This window comes from Schistocerca serialis, chromosome 4, assembly GCF_023864345.2.
Source record: "Schistocerca serialis cubense isolate TAMUIC-IGC-003099 chromosome 4, iqSchSeri2.2, whole genome shotgun sequence".
Classification (NCBI taxonomy): Eukaryota; Metazoa; Arthropoda; class Insecta; order Orthoptera; family Acrididae; genus Schistocerca; species Schistocerca serialis.
In genome coordinates, this window is record NC_064641.1 from 8,324,868 (window position 1) to 8,348,905 (window position 24,038).

The window sequence follows — 24,038 nt, forward strand, 5'->3', positions numbered from 1 at the left end:
CGTACCCATCATCTTCGCCAGAAGATGATGGGTACGAAACTCATTGAAACGTTGCGACGAGACGACGCCACCACTTGGCTGGCAACCCGAGGAGAATTCGTCAGTGGAATACACCGAGAAAGACTGCAATCGCATGTATGTGGTGTGACTGTCAGACGCAGAGAGAACAAAAAACAGCTACTGCAATGAAGTGGGTACATACTAAAGTGCAAATTAACAAAATTTCTGTACCAACACCGCCTGACACCCTGTACATAACACAAATACTCTGGGCCGAATTTTCAGGCCAAATAATTTTCGTCACCTCCTCTCCACTGTTCCAATTTTTTTCAATATTTTTAGTTTTATTGCAGTTTCTATTGCTCAACAATATTAAGAGTCCTTACAAGAAAAAATTAACCAGTAATGGAATTCCTTAAAAGTAACATGTCATGAACTCAGAACTTAAAGAATTTCTTTCTAGTTACAGTTATCTTCCTGGTTGAAGAGGAATACTATACTGGATTGTTGTTGTTGTTGTGGTCTTCAGTCCTGAGACTGGTTTGATGCAACTCTCCATGATACTCTATCCTGTGCAAGCTTCTTCATCTCCCAGTACCTACTGCAACCTACATCCTTTTGAATCCGCTTAGTGTATTCATCTATTGGTCTCCCTCTACGATTTTTACCCTCCACGCTGCCCTCCAATACTAAATTGGTGATCCCTTCATGCCTCAGAACATGTCCTACCGACCGATCCCTTCTTCTAGTCTAGTTGTGCCACAAACTTCTCTTCTCCCCAATCCTATTGAATAATTCCTCATTAGTTATGTGATCTACCCATCTAATCTTCAGTATTCTTCTGTAGCACCACATTTCGAAAGCTTCTATTCTCTTCTTGTCCAAACTATCTACCGTCCATGTTTCACTTCCATACATGGCTACACTCCATACAAATACTTTCAGATATAACGTCCTGACACTTAAATCTATATTCGATGTTACCAAATTTCTCTACTTCAGAAACGCTTTCCTTGCCATTGCCAGTCTACATTTTATATCCTCTCTTCTTCGACCATCATCAGTTATTTTGCTCCCCAAATAGCAAAACTCCTTTACTAGTTTAAGTGTCTCATTTCCTAATCTAATTCCCTCAGCATCACCCGAGTTAATTCGACTACATTCCATTATCCTCGTTTTGCTTTTGTTGATGTTCATCTCATATCCTCCTTTGAAGACACTATCCATTCCGTTCAACTGCTCTTCCAAGTCCTTTGCTGTCTCTGACAGAATTACAATGTCATCTGCAAACCTCAAAGTTTATATTACTTCTCCATGGATTTTAATACCTACTCCGAATTTTTTTGTTTCCTTCACTGCTTGCTCAATATAAAGATTGAATAACATCGGGGAAAGGCTACAACCCTGCCTCACTCCCTTCCCAACCACTGCTTCCCTTTCATGCCCCTCGACTCTTATAACTGCCATCTGTTTTCTGTACAAATTGTAAATAGCCTTTCGCTCCCTGTATTTTACCCCTGCCACCTTTAGAATTTGAAAGAGAGTATTCGAGTCAACATTGTCAAAAGTTTTCTCTGAGTCTACAAATGCTAGAAACGTGGGTTTGCCTTTCCTTAATCTTTCTTCTAAGATAAGTCGTAGGGTCAGTATTGTCTCACGTGTTCCAACATTTCTACGGAATCCAAACTGATCTTCCCCGAGGTCGGCTTCTACCAGTTTTTCCATTCGTCTGTAAAGAATTCGCGTTAGTATTTTGCAGCTGTGGCTTATTAAACTGATAGTTCGGTAATTTTCACATCTGTCAAAACCTGCTTTCTTTGGGATTGTAATTATTATATTCTTCTTGAAGTCTGAGGGTATTTCGCCTGTCTCATACATCTTTCTCACGAGATGTTACAGTTTTGTGAGGACTGACTCTCCCAAGGCCGTCAGTAGTTCTAATAGAATGTTGTCTACTCCCGGGGCCTTGTTACGACCCAGATCTTTCAGCGCTCTGTCAAACTCTGGGGACTGGATTGAGGGAAAGAAAACGATCGAATTACAGGGTATCGGATTTTGGATGGGAAGTGAGATGTGTGTGAAGGAAACACATTTAAAGCGTGGTATCACTTATCTATACCACTCCATGGGCGTCATAGCAAACGGAATTGGAAGTTTCCGTCTGGCACGGACAGTGGCTGCGCGGTACATAGCGGACCCAGTGGTGTGTTCCCGCTGAGCCACTGCTCCGTCAGCTCTGTACTGCGAGCACTAGTGCGCCACCGCAGTGTAGGATGGCCGGCGGGAGCCGCTCAGCCCAATCGCAGTTCGAGCCACACGATGCTCTGCAGACGCTGCCTAGTCGAGGCTCCAGCACCATAGTTTGTCCTCTAGTGCAGAGAGACTCTTCCTTGTTGACTTTGAGAGCCGGACTCTGTTCCTTGGCCCGATATTTGTAACGAGTCTCCCTTCATTTGGAGAGATACAAGTTAAGGGGGGTAGGACGTCAAACGGGCCGACTTGGAGCAGGAGAGGCACCACAGGACATTCTAATTTCCACTGTCTATACTTTTACAAATAAATTCATAAAACTTTGTTAGCATGACCAGGAAGGATTCAGGATTCACACTCGTAGCAGCGGAAGATCAAAAACATAAAAAATAATTTTTTTTTACATGTGAAATTTCATCATTTTTTCACTTGCTATTGGCTGCATTTGTTGCTATTGGTACACTTTTCTCCATAAGTAAGAGAGACTGTTTGGTGAATTTTCACAGCATACAAACCATACTTACAGGTGTCTGAAACTCAACAATCTATTAAAATTTATGAAAAAATGAATGAGCTGTTTAAACTTTATGTTTAGAAAAAAATCAAATTTCGTAACTTCCTGGCAGATTAAAACTGTGTGCCGGACCGAGACTCGAACTCGGGACCTTTGCTTTTCGCGGGCAAGTGTTCTACCGACTTTTTTTTTTTAGATCTCGTTTTGTTCTATATTGTCCGCTGAATTTGTTCGTGGCGGACGTCCGATGACACCCATGTCAGTTCGTTGTTGATACATTAATGAATTTATTTGTAAAAGTATAGACAGTAGAAAATAAAATGTCCTGTGGTGCCTTTCCTGCTCCAAGTCGGCCCGATTGACGTTCTACCCCCCTTAAGTAACTCTTCTGTCTGTTGTGCTACCTTGCTCACTAATCATTTCTGCTGCTGTCCAGCTTTCCTGCAGCGACAACTGCTGCACCACTCTGCAGGTCACCTCTACAAAGTTGTACACAACAACAACAACAACAACAACAACGAGACGTGTCAGACTGATGCGGCTTGTCCACAAAAATTAAAAAAAATGTGAATGTATTTTAATGAATAAAATTTTGCACTGAAATTCTTTTCGAAGAGATTTGTTTTTGGCAGCTAGCAATCAAAGCAATCGAAACTTGTACACGAATCGTTGAGACACACAACGATTTAGCACTTGCACGACATTAATCCCCCTCCAATTGAACTCAACAATGAACCAAAACGCTACGTTAGCGATTGTGCTTCTGGCTTGCCTGCTATATTTTCAAATTACATGCAGTTCTTTTGGTGAGTATGACCGAGTCTACCGAAAGAAAAAGCAGCGATCGAGGCCTCTCAGCAACAGATCCCTTTTTTTTCTTCTCAGCGCTGTGAGCTTCGGGCTACCTGGCTTACATGTGGGTGAATCCGGCCCTGAGAATGCACTGACGTCGAGTCCTACTGGTGTTCAAGATTCCTTATCTGCAATATTTAGCTGGAAATTAGTGGAAAGGTGGCGGCTTATAACAAGATTCTGCGGTATAGTTATGGGTTAAATTCTGAACCTTTTTGCATTGTGTTTCAGTGAAGGGCATGAAATCATTCTGATAACGATGCATCTATTGGGTGTCGACGTTACGCTACTGGCCATTAAAATTGCTACACCAAGAAGAAATGCAGATGATAAATGGGTATTCATTAGACAACTATATTATACTAGGACTGACATGTGATTACATTTTCACGCAATTTGGGTGCATAGATCCTGAGAAATCAGTACCCAGAACAACCACCTGTGGCCGTAATAACGGCCTTGATACGCCTGGGCATTGAGTCAAACACACCTTGGATGGCGTGTACAGGTACAGCTGCCCATGCAGCTTCAACACGATACCACATTTCATCAAGAGTAGTGACTGGCGTATTGTGACGAGCCAGTTCCTCGGCCACCATTGACCAGACGTTTTCAATTGGTGAGAGATCTGGAGAATGTGCTGGTCAGGGCAACACTCGAATATTTTCTGTATCCAGAAAGGCCCGTACAGGACCTGCAACATGCGGTCGTGCATTATCCTGCTGAAATGTAGGGTTTCGCAGGGTTCGAATGAAGGGTAGAGCCACGTGTCGTAACACATCTCAAATGTAAAGTCCACTGTTCAAAGTGCCGTCAATGCGAACAAGAGGTGACCGAGACGAGTAACCAATGGCACCCCATACCATCGCGCCAGGTGATACGCCAGTATGGCGATGACGAATACACGCTTCCAATGTGCGTTCACCGCGATGTCGCCAAACACGGATGCGACCGTCATGATGCTGTAAACAGAACCTGGATTCATCCGAAAAAATGACGTTTTGCTATTCGTGCACCCAGGTTCGTCGTTGGGTTCACTATCACAGGCGCTCCTGTCTGTGGTGCAGCGTCAAGGGTAACCGCAACCGTGATGTCCGAGCTGATAGTCCATGTTGTTGCAAACGCCGTCGAACTGTTCGTGCAGATGGTTGTTGTCTTGCAAATGTCCCCATCTGTTGACTCAGGGATCGAGACGTGGCTGCACCATCCGTTACAGCCATGCGGATGAGATGCCTATCATCTCGACTGCTAGTGATACGACGCCGTTTGGATCCAGCACGGCGTTCCGTATTACCCTCCTGAATCCACCGATTCCATATTGTGCTAACAGTCATCGGATCTCGACCAACGCGAGCAGCAAAGTCGCGATACGACAAACCGCAATCGCGACAGGCTACAATCCGACCTTTATCAAAGTCGGAAAAGTGATGGTACGGATTTCTCCTCCTTACACGAGCCATCACAACAACGTTTGACCAGGCAACGCCGATCAACTGCTGTTTGTGTATGGGAAATCGGTTGGAAACTTTCCTCATGTCAGCACGTTGTAGGTGTCGTCACCGGCGCCAACCTTGTGCGAATGCTCTGAAAAGCTAATCATTTGCATATTTTAGCATCTTCTTCCTGTCGGTTAAATTTCGCGTCTGTAGCACGCAATTTTAATGGGCAGTAGTGTAAGTGTGGCTATTCCAGTAATGAATATATTTATACTGAAACATTTTCTACTTTTCAGCACTACTTTGCTAGATTTCTTATTGCTCTCCAGAGCCCATGATTCACTATAATACTTCCCTCCACATTTAACAGGGCACACATTGAAAAAAGAAAGGTTCTCTCCCTCCCTCGGTCTATTTTTATACATGCAGATTACGTTATGTAAGTGAGGACGTCTCTAGAAATGCAGTTCGCCTACACATGATTCCCTCGGGCTTACTCATGCATGTACGCCCTCTCTCTCTTTCTCATAGCTCTTGACCGCATCGTGAAGAAGTGGTGTAACTTGTCATCGTAAAAGTAGCGCAGGATGACAAAGCAACACTCAGGAGCAAGCGGGCTCGCTTTCTGCGTTAAGCGAAGCAGGAAGCGTGCACTAGAGCAGAACGGCTTTACCAAGGTCTTCGCCACCGAATGCAACCAGGTGGACATAAATTCGTCAGAATGAGTTGACAGGTTTGTGGGTGAGGGAGCAGCACAAGAAAGTAGCATATTTCCATGAACTAAATGATCGGAACCTACTGAGAAACATTTGCTGTGTATGAACGTCCACTGAGCCCTACTGAGAAACCTTCTACTCTCCCGTAATCCCTATTGCACGTGCCAGCATTTACTGCAGTACTGGCCTGAAGAAAGGTCGCTCCTGTAAATGGAACAGTGTAGCGACAAGTATTCGTTATTTTCGAAAAGTTCTAAGGTGATACCCTAAAGTAAATCACTGGATGACAATAGTGCAAAGATATGGTGCAAAGGAGATGCATGTCACTGAAGAGAGAGTGTGCTGAAAAGTAATGTGTCCGAATTTATTGTGTGAAAACTCTTGAAGCTTAACATTCTACATATTTAATCTTCATGTCTACATATCTTTATCAACATGGCCACCATGACGACGAACACACTGACACTTACCTGTTACTTATTTAATTGTATTCTTACTGTGGGGCAAACAGCTGGAATTGCCTATCTGATAATTTCTTAGGAAATAGAGTTTGTGGCCGCGGGGTTCGAGGCGCCATGTCACGGATTGCGCGGCAGCTCTCGCAGGGGGTTCGAGTCCTCCCTCGGGCATTGGCCTGTGTGTTGTTATTACCATAAGTTAGTTTAAGTAGAGTGTAAGTCTAGGGACCGATGACCTCAGCGGTTTGGTTCCTTAGGAATTCACGCACATTTGAATATTTAGAGCCTGTGACGTGGAATCGCTAAGTTTTCTAACGGGCTTAACAGAGTCGCCGCGTGAATGAATCTTACTATTATACTTCACGTTAACTGAAACCAAATCGAAGGAAAGTTTTGATTACTAAATAAGTCTTTATTCCGGAAAATAATTACATCTTCATAGACACTGAGAATTTCTCAACTATCTCTGGCAGAGAATACGTTTGGGCAATGGTCCTAAAACTAAACTTATAGGCACACATGTGATATAATTTGGCCTTGAAGAGGCTCGATAGGAGTTTGATAGATTGCGGGTGAGATGTTAACATCAAGAATATCCTTTTTTACACGTTTATTCCCAAACTAAGATTTTCCTAAACACACAGGAAGAAACGTACTATTAAGGATCCTAATCTACCGTGGAGTGTTGGTACTGCAGTAAATCTCTGAAATAACGCACGGAATAATGCGTGTCTGATGAAGTCATGTGAGAATTGGAAGTACGGGGGGATTCTTGATTACACATGCTCGTACAGCCACAGTAACGGTTAATCACAGAGAAGAAAATTACTCGAAAATTAAAGAAAGAACCAAAGTCTCAAGTGGATTAGGCTCGTTGGTTGAGTATTCGGACAACAAAAATCTCACCGAATTTTATAGCAAAATACGCGGAATTACAATCAAGAAACAATGAACGGACACTACACAGTAAAGGTGGAAGCCACCGCATACGTGTAGCATCCACGTGGCTATCCACTACAAAGGAACGCCGATAAACTACAAAATCGCGGTCAGGAAACAACGCGATTCGCAAGTGTGGGGCACGAGAATTTATTTAAAACCGAAAACTGGATCATTAGTGAATGCAGAATAGCGCGAAAACAATGTCACGAACAAATTCTTGGTAACAGCTATGAAAACCGCGCGCAATGAAACTCACTCAAATCTACCTAAGACTGTAGTGCCCAGACAGGTAAAGCCCAGCATACAGATTTCATCACCCGTCACATTGTATCTAACTCGTGTAAATTCCTGACTTCCAGATATGAATAAGGGTAAATTAATATGTAGCTTATTGGTCATTTTTACTCTTTTTTTTCTCTTTTTGTGGGGCGTGGCCTGGCCTGCCATACTTTATAGTATATGTAGTATGCACAGCATGTATATGTACAGTAAGTGCATGCGAAAGAGTTGTTTGCATGGGTATTTGATTAGCAATAATAGTAAAGTTGTATTGTAGTAGCAGTGAGTTATACCCTGGGGCTGTGTGTGCGGTGCTGGGACAGCGCTATCTAGTGGTCGGTTGTGAACCACTACAATGGCAGCAGGTAAACCGGCGCGGAAGAGGGCGGTGTGATGGCGACTGTTGTTGGTCGAGCTGCGGTCATGTGTCAAATAGTTTTATTTTATTTTATTTTATTTTTTTTTTTTTTCATTTATTGAATTTCAATTCCCCCCGAAGGGGGCGGGCCGGCAGCAGCTTAGTATGCCGCTCTTCAGCCGACAGATTTTGTGACAAAGATCAAGAGAACGAATAATAAAAAACAGGCGATAAAATCGGAGACTTAGAGAGTAACAAGGCGAAAAGAAATCGTGGAACTTAAAACAACAACACAGGGATGATGACGCTAATAAAAATACATACGAAGCAGACAGGGAAAACAATAGACAATTAAAAAAACACGGCGACAGTCTGGATTCTGTTCGCAAAGGACATAAAATTCACACCTAGCGACAGCATGGTTTCTGTTCGCAACACGAGAAAGACAAACAACACTGAATAGTCACTGGAACACTGCACTAAAAAGTTGGCAAATGTGACACCACAGTCGAGAGCAGGTGGGGGGAAACTGGACAGAAGATGGGAAAACAAAAAGGGGGAAAGGAGAGTGAAAGCGAAGGGGGGGAGCCGGGAAAGGAGCTGTAGGAGGATGAGGACCCATAAGAGGGGTGGGGGGCAGACGCGACGGGGAGTGGGGTAGGCAGAGGAGGGGAATACAAAAGGACTGGGGGGGGAGAAGGGAGGTAGGGAGAGGTTTAGTGGGGAGAAAACAGGACGGAAGGGGGGGGGGAAGAGGGAGCCCAGGGAAAGGACAGAGGAAAGGAGGATCAGAGTTGATAGGAAGGATAAATGGAGGGAGAGAGGGCATCATCCGGGAGGGGGAGTTGATGGAAGCGACCTTGGGAAAGGAGATGAAGGGTGTAGAGGTGGAGGGTGGGGGGACACGGTGAAGACGTGGCAGGGGGGTGGGGATGGGAGACGAGAGGAGCAACCAGGGGGTGACGGGGTTCAAGGCGGCGGGAGGTGTAGAGGATGCGGATATGTTCGAGGAATAGGAGCAGATGGGGGAAAGGAATGAGATCATAGAGGATCCGCGTGGGGGACGGGAGGCGGATACGGAAGGCGAGGCGGAGTGCATGACGCTCAAGGATCTGGAGGGACTTACAGAATTTGAGGGGGCAGATATCCAGGCAGGACTGGCATAACAGAGGAATAGTTTTATCTCATGACTTCGGTTTTATGTATCTGATGGACTAGAATGACTATGAGAGCAGGTGTTTTAATTTTTATTTCTACGACAATGATTTTATATCAGCTGGTCTTCCTCCTGTATTGTTTTATCCAAATGATTTATACATGTTAAGCTACACTGAGGTATGTGATACTGTACTAATGTATATAGTGTAACTCATGTAAGCCCTCCCTCAAACCTGTCATGTTATATCTTCACAGATCCGATGATGGCACCTTTAGTGTGCTGAAAGGTGTAATCTACGAGGTGCATTCAAGTTCTAAGGCCTCCGAGTTTTTTTCTAATTAACTACTCACCCGAAATCGATGAAACTGGCGTTACTTCTCGACGTAATCGCCCTGCAGACGTACACATTTTTCACAACGCTGACGCCTTGATTCCATGTCAGCGGCGAAGGCTTCTTTAGGAGTCTGTTTTGACCACTGGAAAATCGCTGAGGCAATAGCAGCACGGCTGGTGAATGTGCGGCCACGGAGAGTGTCTTTCATTGTTGGGAAAAGCCAAAAGTCACTAGGAGCCAGGTCAGGTGAGTAGGGAGCATGAGGAATCACTTCAAAGTTGTTATCACGAAGAAACTGTTGCGTAACGTTAGCTCGATGTGCGGGTGCGTTGTCTCGGTGAAACAGCACACGCGCAGCCCTTCCCGGACGTTTTTGTTGCAGTGCAGGAAGGAATTTGTTCTTCAAAACATTTTCGTAGGATGCACCTGTTACCGTAGTGCCCTTTGGTTCAAATGGCTCAAATGGCTCTGAGCACTATGGGACTCAACTGCTGTGGTCATAAGTCCCCTAGAACTCGGAACTACTTAAACCTAACTAACCGAAGAACACCACACACATCCATGCCCGAGGCAGGATTCGAACCTGCGACCGTAGCGGTCGTGCGGTTCCAGACTGTAGCGCCTTTAACCACTCGGCCACTCCGCCGTAGTGCCCTTTGGAACGCAATGGGTAAGGATTACGCCCTCTCTGTCCCAGAACATGGACACCATCATTTTTTCAGCACTGGCGGTTACCCGAAATTTTTTTGGTGGCGGTGAATCTGTGTGCTTCCATTGATCTGACTGGCGCTTTGTTTCTGGATTGAAAAATGGCATCCACGTGTCACCCATTGTCACAACTGACGAAAAGAAAGTCCCATTCGTGCTGTCGTTGCACATCAACATTGTTTGTCAACATGCCACACGGGCAGCCATGTGGTCGTCCGTCAGCATTCGTGGCACCCACCTGGATGACACTTTTCGCTTTTTCAGGTCGTCATGCAGGATTGTGTGCACAGAACCCACAGAAATGCCAACTCTGGAGGCGATCTGTTCAACAGTCGTTCGGCGATCTCCCTAAACAATTCTCTCCACTTTCTCGATCGTGTTGTCAGACCGGCTTGTGAGAGCCCGAGGTTGTTTCGATTTGTTGCCACACGATGTTCTGCCTTCATCAAACTGTCGCACCCACGAACGCACTTTCGACACATCCATAACTCCATCACCACATGTCTCCTTCAACTGTCGATGAATTTCAATTGGTTTCACACCACGCAAATTCAGAAGACGAATGATTGCACGCTGTTCAAGTAAGGAAAACGTTGCCATTTTAAGTATTTAAAACAGTTCTCATTCTCGCCGCGGGCGGTAAAATTCCATTTGCCGTACGGTGCTGCCATCTCTGGGACGTATTGACAATGAACGTGGCCTCATTTTAAAACAATGCGCATTTTTCTATCTTTTCCCAGTCCGGAGAAAAAAAATCAGAAGCCTTAGAACTTGAATGCACCTCGCAGTAAACAGTGTTTAAGCGATCTTGGCTTTTGAACTATTTCTACAACAAAGTGATCGCCCCACAACACACTATGTGTTCACTGCAAAGGGTTCTTGCTGTGAAAAGAAATGACTCCCAAGACCATCACCCCTGGTTGTCGGGTCAGGTTAGTATCCCACCGCTGTTAGGGGCGTCTGCAATTTTCCGATTACTCCAATCTGTTTCTTTGAGCCAAGCTACACGTCTTCTCTCAAGTGCTCAAATCTGCGTATATTGTTCATGCGCCTTTTTGGGAGACATTATTACTGTCCAACTGAGTACATGGAATGAAATTTGCAAAGTCTTTATGTCCTGGTGTCGAGAAGTCGCCTGTTTATTATCCTCGCCAGCTGCTCGATAAATTGCGCTGCAGCGGCCCGTGTTCATCCGTCGGCTTCAGAAGTTTACAGTTCTGCAATTTCCGTCGATACCCGTATGAATGTGTATATATATGCCTTACAGTACGCTCGGTCACTGGTTCCCGAGAAACTGATATGTTACTACTCACCAGCCACTTCGGTCGATGAACTCTCGCACAGAGCGACAGAGCTGAAGCAGTAACGACGACGTATCGATATCTCTCATTCTAGACTACTGGCCATTAAAATTGCTATACCACGAAGATGACGTGCTACAAACGCGAAATTTAACCGACAGGAAGAAGATGCTGTGATATGCAAATGATTAGCTTTTCAGAGCATTCACACAAGGTTGGCGCCGGTGGCGACACCTACAACGTGCTGACATGAGGGAAGTTTCCAACCGATTTCTCATACACAAACAGCAGTTGACCGGCGTTGCCTGGTGAAACGTTGTTGTGATGCCTCGTGTAAGGAGGAGAAATGCGTACCATCACGTTTCCGACTTTGATAAAGGTCAGATTATAGCCTATCGCGATTGCGGTTTATCATATCGCGACACTGCTGCTCGCGTTGGTCGAGATCCAATGACTGTTAGCAGAATATGGAATCGGTGGGTGCAGGAGGGTAATATGAAACTCCGTGCTGGGTCCCAACGGCCTCGTATCACTAGCAGTGGAGATGACAGGCATCTGATCCGCATGGCTGTAACGGGTCGTGCAGCTACGTCTCGATCCCTGAGTCAACAGATGGGGACGTTTGCAAGACAACAACCATCTGCAAGAACAGTTCGACGACGTTTGCAGCAGCATGGACTATCAGCTCGGAGACCATGGCTGCAGTTACCCTTCATGCTGCATCACAGACAGGACCACCTGCGTTGGTGTACTCAACGACGAGCATGGTTGCACGAATGGCAAATGGTCATTTTTTTGGATGAATCCAGGTTCTGTTTACAGCTTCATGATGGTCGCATCCGTGTTTGGCGACATCGCGGTGAACGCATATTGGAAGCGTGTATTCGTCATCGGCATACTGGCGTATAATCCGGCGTGATGGTATGGGGTGCCATTGGTTATACGTCTCGGTCACGTCTTGACGGCACTTTGAACAGTGGACGTTAGATTTCAGATGTGTTACGACCCGTGGCTCCAGCCTTCAAAAAATGACTCTGAGCACTATGGGACTTATCATCTGAGGTCATCAGTCCCCTAGAACTTAGAACTACTTAAATCTAACTAACCTAAGGACATCACACACATCCATGCCCGAGGCAGGGTTCGAACCTGCGACCGTAGCGGTCGCGCGGTTCCAGACTGTAGCGCCTAGAACCGCGCGGCCACACCGGCCGGCGCTCTACCCTTCATTCGATCCCTGCGAAACTCTACATTTCAGCAGGATAATGGTCGACCGCATGTTGCAGATCCTGTACGGGCCTTTCTGGATACAGAAAATGTTCGACTGCAGCCCTGGCCAGCACATTCTCCAGATCTCTCACCAATTGAAAACGTCTGGTCAATGGTGGCCGAGCAACTGGCTCGTCACAATACGCCAGTCACTACTCTTGATGAACTGTGGTATCGTGTTGAAGCTGCATGGGCAGCTGTACCTGTACACGCCATCCAAGCTCTGTTTGACTCAATGCCCAGGCGTATCAAGGCCATTATTAAGGCCAGAGGTGGTTGTTCTGGGTACTGATTTCTCAGTATCTATGCACCCAAATTGCGTGAAAATTTAAGCACGTGTCAGTTCACTGAATACCCGTTTATGATCTGCATTTCTTCTTGGTGTAGCAATTTTAATGGCCAATAGTATAGTTGAGTTCGGTTCGATGCCCAGCGGGTGTGTAGCCCCGTTGCTGCCAGAGGCGGCTGCTCTATGTACTGAATTTCGCACGACGAAACCAGGAACGGATGTAGTCGTGTGTTCGCAATGCTACACTCAATACGCTCTAGCGTGACCTGTGCAATTCCTAAGTGCTTCAGGGGAAACACAGAACGAGGCACCGCCGTCGCTACATACGCTGCCTCTGTGCTCGGCCGTATAACTGAGTCAGCTCGCCGCGCACAGGATCTCCCGCTGAAATGAAAAGGGCGGACGTGAAAGAGAACTGCAGGAAGGTGCGCTCATTTCGGACGCCTCGTTATTCGAGCTCGACGCACCTCTCGCGATTTGAGGTCGCTATCGCGGAACGGGCGGTATTGTTTACGGCGGTCGTGTGGTGAATGAAGGGAAAGCTCCTTCGGCAGTGAGAATAGCAGAAGCATCTCTCAGCGGCGCGCCCTGTCAGCCTAGGAGGGCCTTTGAATCGCAGTGAAAGTACCTGCTGCCGGCTGGGGCGGCGTCGCGTGCCCGGAGTTACCCGCGGGTAATTAATCGCCGTTGTGCGGCTCGGCGCCCGCGGCTGTGGGGGGTAGGTGCGGTTGCCCGCCCGCTATTCTCGCGCCTTTTATGCGGCCGAGCCGGCGCTAGAAAGCCGAAAGCCGCAGCCTGGCTTTGTCGCGACCCAAGCAGGCGGCAGGCAATGCGGGCGCCGCCAGCTTTCCTGCCACCGCCGAATGGCGATCCAGTTTCCTCACAACTCTGACGCCGACGCAGGCTGGCGCCCTTCTCCTGCCTGTATTTATAAAAAAAAAAATATTTGTTTTATTCGCTTTCTAGTGACACCAGTCAGCTATCTACATCAACAAAAATTATAAATGTGGATGAACGTATGTATTTATCTTCCACATCTCCTCCTAAACCACTGCACCGATTTAAGACAAACCTGGCGCACATGTAATATACTGTCTGGAAATATTCACTGTGGGGATAAGAACCACTCAGCTATCAAAGGGATGGGGGTGGAGGTGAGGGTGAGAAAGTGCAGCCCACAAAGCGGGAATAGCTAAACTTTATTCATCCTGTATTTGAGGATGAGAGCACTCAGAGATTAGCAACATTTACACTATTTGAGGATGAGACCAGTTAGAGATTAGCAACAAATTTTACACATAATTATCAAACTCTTAAGAATTTTGTTGTTGTTCATGAGCCCCACAAAATTTTCGCTAATCGCGCGGTAAAATTATCACATGATGCATGACTTCTTAATTTATTACTTTTTTACTGCTAATTGCATTCGTGACAGATTTTGCAGCCAGTATTCGCATGTGCCACTGAATGTATCAGAAAAATTGCATCACTGTACGACACTCAGTTCAGGAGGTATCACGTCATTGTCGGCTGGAGTGGCCGAGCGGTTCTAGGCGCTACAGTCTGGAACCGCACGACCGCTATTGTCGCAGGTTCGAATCCTGCCTCGTGTAAGGGGTCCGTAGGCCCTTACTATAAGTTTTGCGACAGCACAGGTCGACAGGACAAACAATCGATAGTGTGTGTCGGGTTGCGAGAGCGAGAGCGAGTGTTGAGTCAGTAGAGTAGAGTGGGACCCAGGCTGCGGGCCGGGCCGTGGGGCGGCCGGTGGCCGTAATGCAGGGCCGTAACGACAAAGGGGGTGGCCATCGCCGCGGTTTAACCCCTTTTGTGTTAGAAATATACGGGAAAGTGAACAAGTACAATTACTAGTGTGATTCAGTGATATTTCAGTGCCGATATTTGTATTTTCGCGTCTACCGCGCCGGCATTATTTGGATTGCAGTGTTGGGTTGCAGTGTTGGATACAGTGATTAAAATGAATAACAAAGAGGCCTGTGCTGAGATTAGCCGTTATTAACTCTGTACGACGAAGGCAGTGGCTGTCTCCTTACTTTGTGTTTTTGGTGATAAATATAGGTTGTTGATTAATGAAGCTGTGTTGTTGTTCTTCTTGGCACCAGACATATCATTATTACAGCATTCGAGAAGGACAAAATGGAATGTAACATCTCCGTAGCAGTCCAATCCGATTGCCAGCCCCATTATGTACACGGTCACATTAATTATTATCTATTTGGGCTGCTATCAGATCCTGATCGAGCGGGATAAGTCAGTAGATTAAACCGGAGTGTTACACCCTTGGCTTACCGTGAAAGGACAAGTGCAATTTTCGGACGAATCGCAAAGAACAATAGGTAATTTTATCTTATTTGACGGAAGAAAATATTTTCCGATGTTGGCTCGGGACAGAGCATAAACTTTATAATCGCGACAAGAAACAGTGCATTGTGAACAATACCAAGTAATAGCACCTTACGATTGTGAATAAACTGTTTTTTTTTCTTTCTTGCCATATTAGATGAGGGTAACAATGTCGATAAACTGTGTTGTAATGTGCAAATGCGTAAATCCGCGCGAAAAACTGTGAAAAGTGAACACCAAAGAAAGACACGTGTGAACATTAAAATAGCAAAACTAACTAAGAATACGCCACGAAAGTTTTAAAGAAGTGTTTAGTGATAATATTTTGACTGAAATTGTTTTTTTGAATGGTGAAATTCGGACAGCTTCATGTGGACCCATAAACTGGTATGCGGACGACAATTCGTGTGGCGATGCAATTGTTGAGTGATGTCACTCAGACCCATGTAGCAGTTGTGCCAAAGAGTTTCGATCTGCGAGGTGATTTCACACATTATCCCAACTACCTGTGCAAAGAGTAGTTCAAGCACAGATGCACTACACCGAGCGCCGTCCCGACATCTAGCAGCCGAACTACAAACTACGCCCGCCTGCAGCGCCACGGAGCGGCCGACGGAGAACTACGACGTCCAGCCACAGTGAGCAGCGCGACTTCACGCCGTTCCGGCGGCAGTACAGCGCCACGCCCACTTCAAACGTCAAAACATCGCGACTCGTGGTAACGTCGGTTGGTGAGTGGAGACGACTGGTTGACATAACATTAATTTGCAATGTGCAGTTTTCGCGGTAAATAAACGTATGTAAACTGAATTGCGTGTAGGAAAAGTGCCCAATTGCAGTAATTTCCGAAAAGTTTGCGAAAAATACTCTGAAATTGAGCATACTTATTTATGCATACTGCGCTGTCTAAATGATAATTATACAGATATGCTTATTGTTTTTGGGGGATTTTATATGTATAGATTTTATGAATAGTATGATTTATCTTATTTAAAACATTTTACATAAGCTGTGTATGTGAAAATTGATATTTGAAGTGATTGGGTTTTGAGAGTTGTTATGTTCGATGCTCTTGCATATTGTATCACTTTAGGGATTAATGGAATAATACTTCAGGTACTGTTTGATTAGTTTCATGGTAATTAGGAGTGTTTTGGGTTACTAGAGGTTATTCTATATTACTTTCCTGTGTGTTAAAAATAACCAAACATGTCTACTGAGGATAAGCAGGTTTGTGAGGCAATAGTTGAAAGGAAAGGGATAGGACAGGAAGACAGGGAAGATTCGGGAATCAGTGATTATGGAGTATCATTAGATAGCCCATTAGCACACTCAACTAGTTATCCCAAAACACCGGAACAAACGATGAGAAATAAGTCAGTTTCAGAGGATGCAGATAAGTGGTCGATGTTGGTAGACTTTATAAAGGAGAATAGCGCATCACTAAAGGGTTTACAAGAAACTAACGCATCATTAGAGAAAGGTTTACAAGAGATCAAAACATCGCAAATGGAAATGGAATGTAATCTGAAGAATGAAATGCAGGAGTTACAAGAACGACTGAAGATGGACGTCGACGAGAGAGAGAGGAAGCTACAGAAGAGCATAGACCAAGTCCAGGGGGACGTGGAGAAGATGGAAGGAAAGTTAACAAAAAAGATGGAAGACGAAATTGAAGAAACGAAAGCCGAAGTGGGAGAAAGAATCAACGAAGTGGAAACGAATTGCAATCATCGAATCGCCGAGGTGACGCAAATGCAGAAACAATGTAATGATGCGGTTAAGGGGATAGGAGATAGGCAAAACCAACTGGCTGTCAATTTGAGAAATGCTATAGCCGTGCAACGGGAAGAGGATAACAAGAGGGTTGCAATGGAGGTCAAGCAATTACAACAGGGAGTGCAGCAATTGGGGAGCAAGACAGAAGAAATTGATAAACGAATTAGCAATGCCATTTTAACCGTTGGGGAAGGTAAAGTCGTTACCTTGATGAGCAGTGATAATCGGTATGTCCAAAATAATACGAGGCAGAAATTTAGACCGAAAGGAGGATTGCACCCAATGATATTTATGAAGTGGTTAGGAGGAGTTTTCCCAACACATCTTAAAGACTCAAACAAGATTCAATTTGCAATAGATAGAATGGAAGGTGAGGCCTTCACTTGGGGAGTCAAGAAGAAGGAAGGGACTAAGGTTCACGCAAAATCAAAGAAAATAAACCCTGAAATACATAAAGTTAACCACGTTAATAAGGGACCGTACAGGATTATAAAAATTGGTCATCCTAACACTGTGGAGTTGGAGTATGCACGGACAAAGAGTGTGCATGGTAAGGAACACGTGGAAAACATTAAAAGGTACTACTCACACGAGAACAGGGATAACCCAGATGAGGAAGAGGTACGAGTTGAAGAAAGTCAGGTGTAGGGGGCTAGCAGCTCTTTTGCTGGTATACCAAGTGGCGACTGGTACGCTCCCAGCTGGGTGAGACTTTACTTCTAATTTCAAGTTTCACTCCTCTGCCATCTTTCTCTATCCTTTGGTTAAGAAAGTTAGTGTGTAGTAGTTAGAATAGGTAGTGGTTGTACAAATGATAGTTAGGAATCTTGTAGCAAATTTATAGTTCACTCATATATGAAGAAGTAGTTAAGGTGTAGGGAGCTAGCAACTCTTTTGCTGGTATACCAAGTGGCGACTGGTACACTCCCAGCTGGGTGAGACTTTACTTCTAATTTCAAGTTTCACTCCTCTACCATCTTTCTCTATCCTTAGGTTAAGAAAATTAGTGTAGTAGTTAGGATTGGTAGTGGTCATCCAAGTAATTCAGTCAGGAACCATGTAGTAAATTTGTAGTAGTTGCTGTTGATGTAGAGTGTGAGATGTCAGAGAATCAATAACTTAAAAAAAGCTCAGTTTACTGTGAGTAAATAACCAAAATTAATAATGCCAGAAGGAATAAAATGAGAACCATATCAGAAAGCGAATATTTACATAATGTCGTGGTAAGCTAATTGGTTAAACAAGATTTTGGGTAATCTTATAGAGTTGTTTTATGAGGCATGAAAAGCTCAAACTGTTGTAAGAAAATTGAAGTAATGTATCAGCTTGTAAGTAGATGAACATATAAAGAAACAAATACACAAGGAGATAGTTGTTCGGATAAATGATGTGAAATATGATGAATGGAGAGGCTAAGGAGCCTGAAGTAGTATTTTTACGTGGTTATTGCAGCGAATATGGAGAGTTGATGTAGGTTGAAGATATATATGCAGTTGAAGTTGCTGTTAAGTTGAGGGAGTTATGTGTAATGATGTATGTTGAGTATGAGAGGTTTGAAGTGTTGAAGTATATGGAGGGTTGATATAGGTTGAAGATATATATGTATTTGCAGTGAAGTTGGTGTTAAGTTATGTGTAATGAAGAGTATGGAGTATGAGATGTTTGAAATATTGAAGTATGTCATTTAGCACATGAGCAACATCTGTTTGCAAGTTATTTGTAGGTATACATGTTTATCTGAAGTATGCTGATAAAACAAGGTGTAACTAATGAATAATTAGTAATTCATGTATCCAATTAGCTATCAGAGTCAATTGTGGTTATACGTAGGTCAAGCTTTAGAAGCAGAATTCTGGCACTGTGTAATGAATAATAAATATGCATATAGCAGATTTGAATTAATGTGAATATAACAGGAAATATTGTACCTCTCATCTAAGCTTTCTTGATAACAATTCACATATGGAAGTGATGTTTGGCAAGATGAAATGATCAGTAGTTTAAAATTTTTCATTGGGTGACCACATTAGTTGTAGTGTTGCAAATAATTATGTAAGACATGCTTAGCGGTACAATGTAGCATTTAAATTTATGGAATCTGTAATGAATAAGTTGTGAATTTCTTCCTTAACTGTTATGTATGTTGGCCAAGTGAGTTATAAATTAGAGTGATAGTAGTATGGACGGCACAAACCCCGCTGAAAGGACGGCATACCAAAGGGGTAGCTGGCATTCACCTAGTTTCTTTTCTTGTCTTTGCTATAGCAAGTTATAACAGATATATAGTTAATGACTCGTACTAACCTTTGAAAGTGAAAAGTTTTTGGAAATTTTTGATAAGAAAAGTTTATAAAAAATATTTACCATGCTATGTTAAGTAAGTAGGATTGATGTTGTGTGTTATTTGGACAATGCCATATTTTTGAGATGTACTAAATTTTTGTAGAATATTATTGTAGAGGCAGCCCACTACCGGAGTCAAGGATTTTCTTGGTGATTGTAATTTCATTACTTATTTGCACTGTGTGTTTTGTTCATATGTAGTGATGTCTAATTCCCTAGCCGATTCTTTTACGCCTGTGGCTTCAAAGAAGTTTTCGAGGGCGGGGATGTAAGGGGCCCGTAGGCCCTTACTATAAGTTTTGCGACAGCACAGGTCGACAGGACAAACAATCGATAGTGTGTGTCGGGTTGCGAGAGCGAGAGCGAGTGTTGAGTCAGTAGAGTGGGACCCAGGCTGCGGGCCGGGCCGTGTGGCGGCCGGTGGCCGTAATGCAGGGCCGTAACGACAAAGGGGGTGGCCATCGCCGCGGTTTAACCCCTTTTGTGTTAGAAATATACGGGAAAGTGAACAAGTACAATTACTAGTGTGATTCAGTGATATTTCAGTGCCGATATTTGTATTTTCGCGTCTACCGCGCCGGCATTATTTGGATTGCAGTGTTGGATTGCAGTGTTGGATACAGTGATTAAAATGAATAACAAAGAGGCCTGTGCTGAGATTAGCCGTTATTAATTTTGTACGACGAAGGCAGTGGCTGTCTACTTACTTTGTGTTTTTGGTGATAAATATAGGTTGTTGATTAATGAAGCTGTGTTGTTGTTCTTCTTGGCACCAGACATATCATTATTACAGCATTCGAGAAGGACAAAATGGAATGGAATGTCTCCGTAGCAGTCCAATCCGATTGCCAGCCCCATTAGGTACACGGTCACATTAATTATTATCTATTTGGGCTGCTATCAGATCCAGATCAAGCGGGATAAGTCAGTAGAATAAACCGGAGTGTTACACTCGGACATGGATGTCTGTGATGACCTTAGGTTACTAAGGTTTTAGTAGTTCTAAGTTCTAGGGGACTGATGACCTCAGAAGTTAAGTCCCATAGTGCTCCGAGCCATTTGAACCAACATGACGTCATTAACATTAAGCTGCGTGAAACTGAAAGTGCAGGGCGAAATTCGCTAAACGTACAAGTGAAATATGTGTACAAATAGGCATCAAATACGTCAAATATGTGTGACATATATTTGACATGTGCGTATACGAATAAAGCCAGAGGTAAAAATCTCACTATAAACCGCTGGAACGATTTCAGTCAAATTTGGTGCACTTATTAGATACAATCTGGAAAGAAATGCTGTAGGACTAAGAACTAACAATCTTCTATTGCTCTGACTGTGATGTCATGGAGAGAGAAGTGAGGACGACGAGATACACACTCAATGAGAAGTCTGGACGAGACACGCATAGATAGGAGGAGTAGGGGTAAGAGGAGATGGAGAGAGATAGGTGAGGGGAAAATCGACAGAGAGCTGAGGAGATGAAGAGAGAAGGAAAAGAGGAAAAAAAATGGATTGAGTCATGGGCAGGAAGAGACATGCAGAGAGATGGGCGAGGAGGAGATGAACAGAGGGACGGGAGGAAGTGGAGAGAGAAAGGGGAGAGGAGGAAATAGACAGGAAGTGGGGAATGGAGCAGGATGAGAGAGAGAGAGAGAGAGAGAGAGAGAGAGAGAGAGAGAGGAGAGGGGGGAGAGAGAGTGGGTGCTAGAGGTGGATGGAAAGAGGGAGGTGTGATGGACAGGGGCAAGAAGGATGGATAGAGAGAGAGGAGAAATTGATAGAGAGGGGATAAACAGAGAGAGGGGGGAAGAGGAGCTCGACAGAGAGAGAGGAGAAAGGAGCAGGTGGACACAGAGAGGGGGCAAGATGAGGTGCACAGAGAGAGGTGGGCGGAGGAGATAGACGGAGAGAAGAGGGAGGAGAAGATGCACTAGCAGAAATTGCAATAAATAAATGCCTAGGCAATGCTAGCTTTCTTAACTAGCAAATAATAAATTTGAATGAAACGAACTAAGATGATATGTATCGTACTACGCTGCTGGCCATTAAAATTGCAACTCCAGGAAGCATAGCACAATAATGAAATTTTTCTTAATGTGCATATACGGTACGAGATCCAAAGTATTTGGGCACCCATTAATGGAAATTAATATGGGGTGTGCCCGAAAGTATCTGGGCATCCATTAGTGGCCATTGATATGGGGTGTGCCCACTCTTCTCTATGACAGCTTGAACTCTACTGGAGACGCTTTCAGTGAGGTGTTCGAGTGTCCGTGGAGGAATGGCAGCCTATTCTCCCTCAAGAGCCGAAACCAGGGAAGGCAGTGAAGTTGGACGCTGCGGTCTGGAGCGAAGTCGATAATCTAACTCATACCAATGGTCTTAACGTAGCTTCAGCTCAGGACTCTGACAGGTCGTCCATATCAAGAATGTTATCGTTCACAAGCATTTGGGTGACAGATGGTGCTTTCTGACAGGGTGCATTACCATGCTGTCGCAAAGAGTCATCGTCTCCGACCTGTTGCTCTACTGTACGCTGTACTGAATTGTGTAAAATGTGTTGATATCCTTCCTTATTTAGCGTTTTCTTAACCGCAATAAGGGGTTCACATCCTAATCACGAAAAACACATCCATGCTGTAATACCACGACCTCCGCACTTGCATTGTTGGCACTACAGAGGATGGCAGGCAGTGTTTTCAAGGCTTTAGCCAAACCCTGCGGCAGGTTACAGCGTGACTCAATACTCGAAATCACTCGTTTCCACTCATCTACCGTCCCGTAGCGTCGCTCTTTGCAGCACGTGAGAAAACGTTAAGTTGGTACGTAACATCGTAAGAGTTTTTGTTTTGCATATTGGTAATAAGGTTGGTATAGGTCTATTTATCGACGTTAATTTTTAATTTATAGTTGACTGTCGCTATTTGAGTTTACATGCTGCCATTTTGTCATTTGGAGATAGTGAATGGAGATGTGGACGCTAGAAAATTGAGTGCCAAGTGGAGAAATCGGAACATTTTCGTCATATTCTTCTGTTTGAGCTCAATAGTGGAGTGATAGCAGCGGAGGTAACCAAAAACAATTGGGCCATGTGTGGGGATGGATAACTCCGTTGGACACACGCGGCAATAAAATTATTTTCTCGCTTTAAGGAGGATCGTTTTGACATTAGTGACTCTCCACATTCAGGAAGGCCTTCGAGGTTAAATGAATATCGTTTAAACGCTTTAATCCACAATGACCCACGTCAGTGTGCTCGACAATTGGCACGAGTGATGAACTGTGATTATTCGACCGTCCGCTACATTTGCATGCAATGTGGAAGGTTTAAAATGGGGTGTATGGGTACCACATGCTCCAAACCAAAATCACTAAAATTAGTGGGTGGTCGTATGTGGATCTCTGGTTGCTCGTCACCAACTAGCTCGTGAATCGAACCCACCATTCCTGTCGTGTACCGTTAATCGTGACGAGAAATGGTCGCAGGTTCGAATCCTGCCTCGGGTATGGATATGCGTGATGTCCTTAGGTTACCTAGGTTTAGGTAGTTCTAAGTTCTAGGGGACTGATGACCTCAGAAGTTAAGTCCCATAGTGCTCTGAGCCATTTTTTTGAACGAGAAATGGTGTCTCTATGCTGACATACGGAAGAGAAAAGGAATGACTGAGCCCAAATGAAGCAGCAAGTCCCTGTACAGAGACCTGAGAGCATCTGCAAAAAATAACGTTCTGCAGGTGGTGGAACAGCGGCGGTGTGGCGCACTACGAACTGCTTCCCCCGAGGTGTAATCATCGCCGCTGACATTTATTGTCAGCGGCTGAGACGTCTTGCAGACGCAGCCCGAGAACAACGGCCAGGAAGACTGCGTGAAGTGTTGCTACTTCATGGTAACGCCCGCCCGCTTTCTGTTTGACTGACAGTAAACAGTGTATAGGAGCTGGGTTGGAAAGTCAGTCCGGACCCACCTTATAGACCTGATATTACGCTCTTAGATTTTCACCCTTTCCGCTCGCTGTCGAACAACCTTCTCCAAACTTCCTTTCCGGATGAAAATGCGCTCCGAACATGGCTCGGCAAGTTCTTCACCTCAAAACCACGTCATTTCTACAATCGTGCAGTCGAAAAGTTACCCTAGTTTTGGCAGAGTGTTATAAACAATGAAGGAGAATATATAGTATTGATGGCTCAAGTCTATGTTATGTGTTTCGTGTTTCTCGAACTTACAGAAAAAACTCTACGAACACATGCACCAAGGCAATAAGCGCTTCATGAGGAGCTGCTCGACGGCTGTAACCCGTCCTTTTTAACTCTCTACGCACAGTCATTGTGCTAGCCGGACTTTGGAAGTCACTCCTGATTCCTCGCTCTCGTATCATCCGATTTTTTACAACCACTCTACGCAATGCTCGACGGTCATTGTTCGTTTTCGTGAGGTCGGCCTTGCCTCATTTCAGCATTGGTTGTTGCTTCAATTCAGAAGTACGTCACCAACAGTCGACCTGAGCATCTTTGGAAGGGCTGAAGTATTCCTGATCGAACTGTTGGTCAGGTGGCGTTCAGTGACAGGTCCCTGAGCTCCACTGACGAATCCGTCCTGTTGGCATTGCTTCTCTGCCGACAACGCAATACTCACCACCTCCTTTTATACTGGCAATTACGCCTCTTGTGGCATCTAGTAGACAAT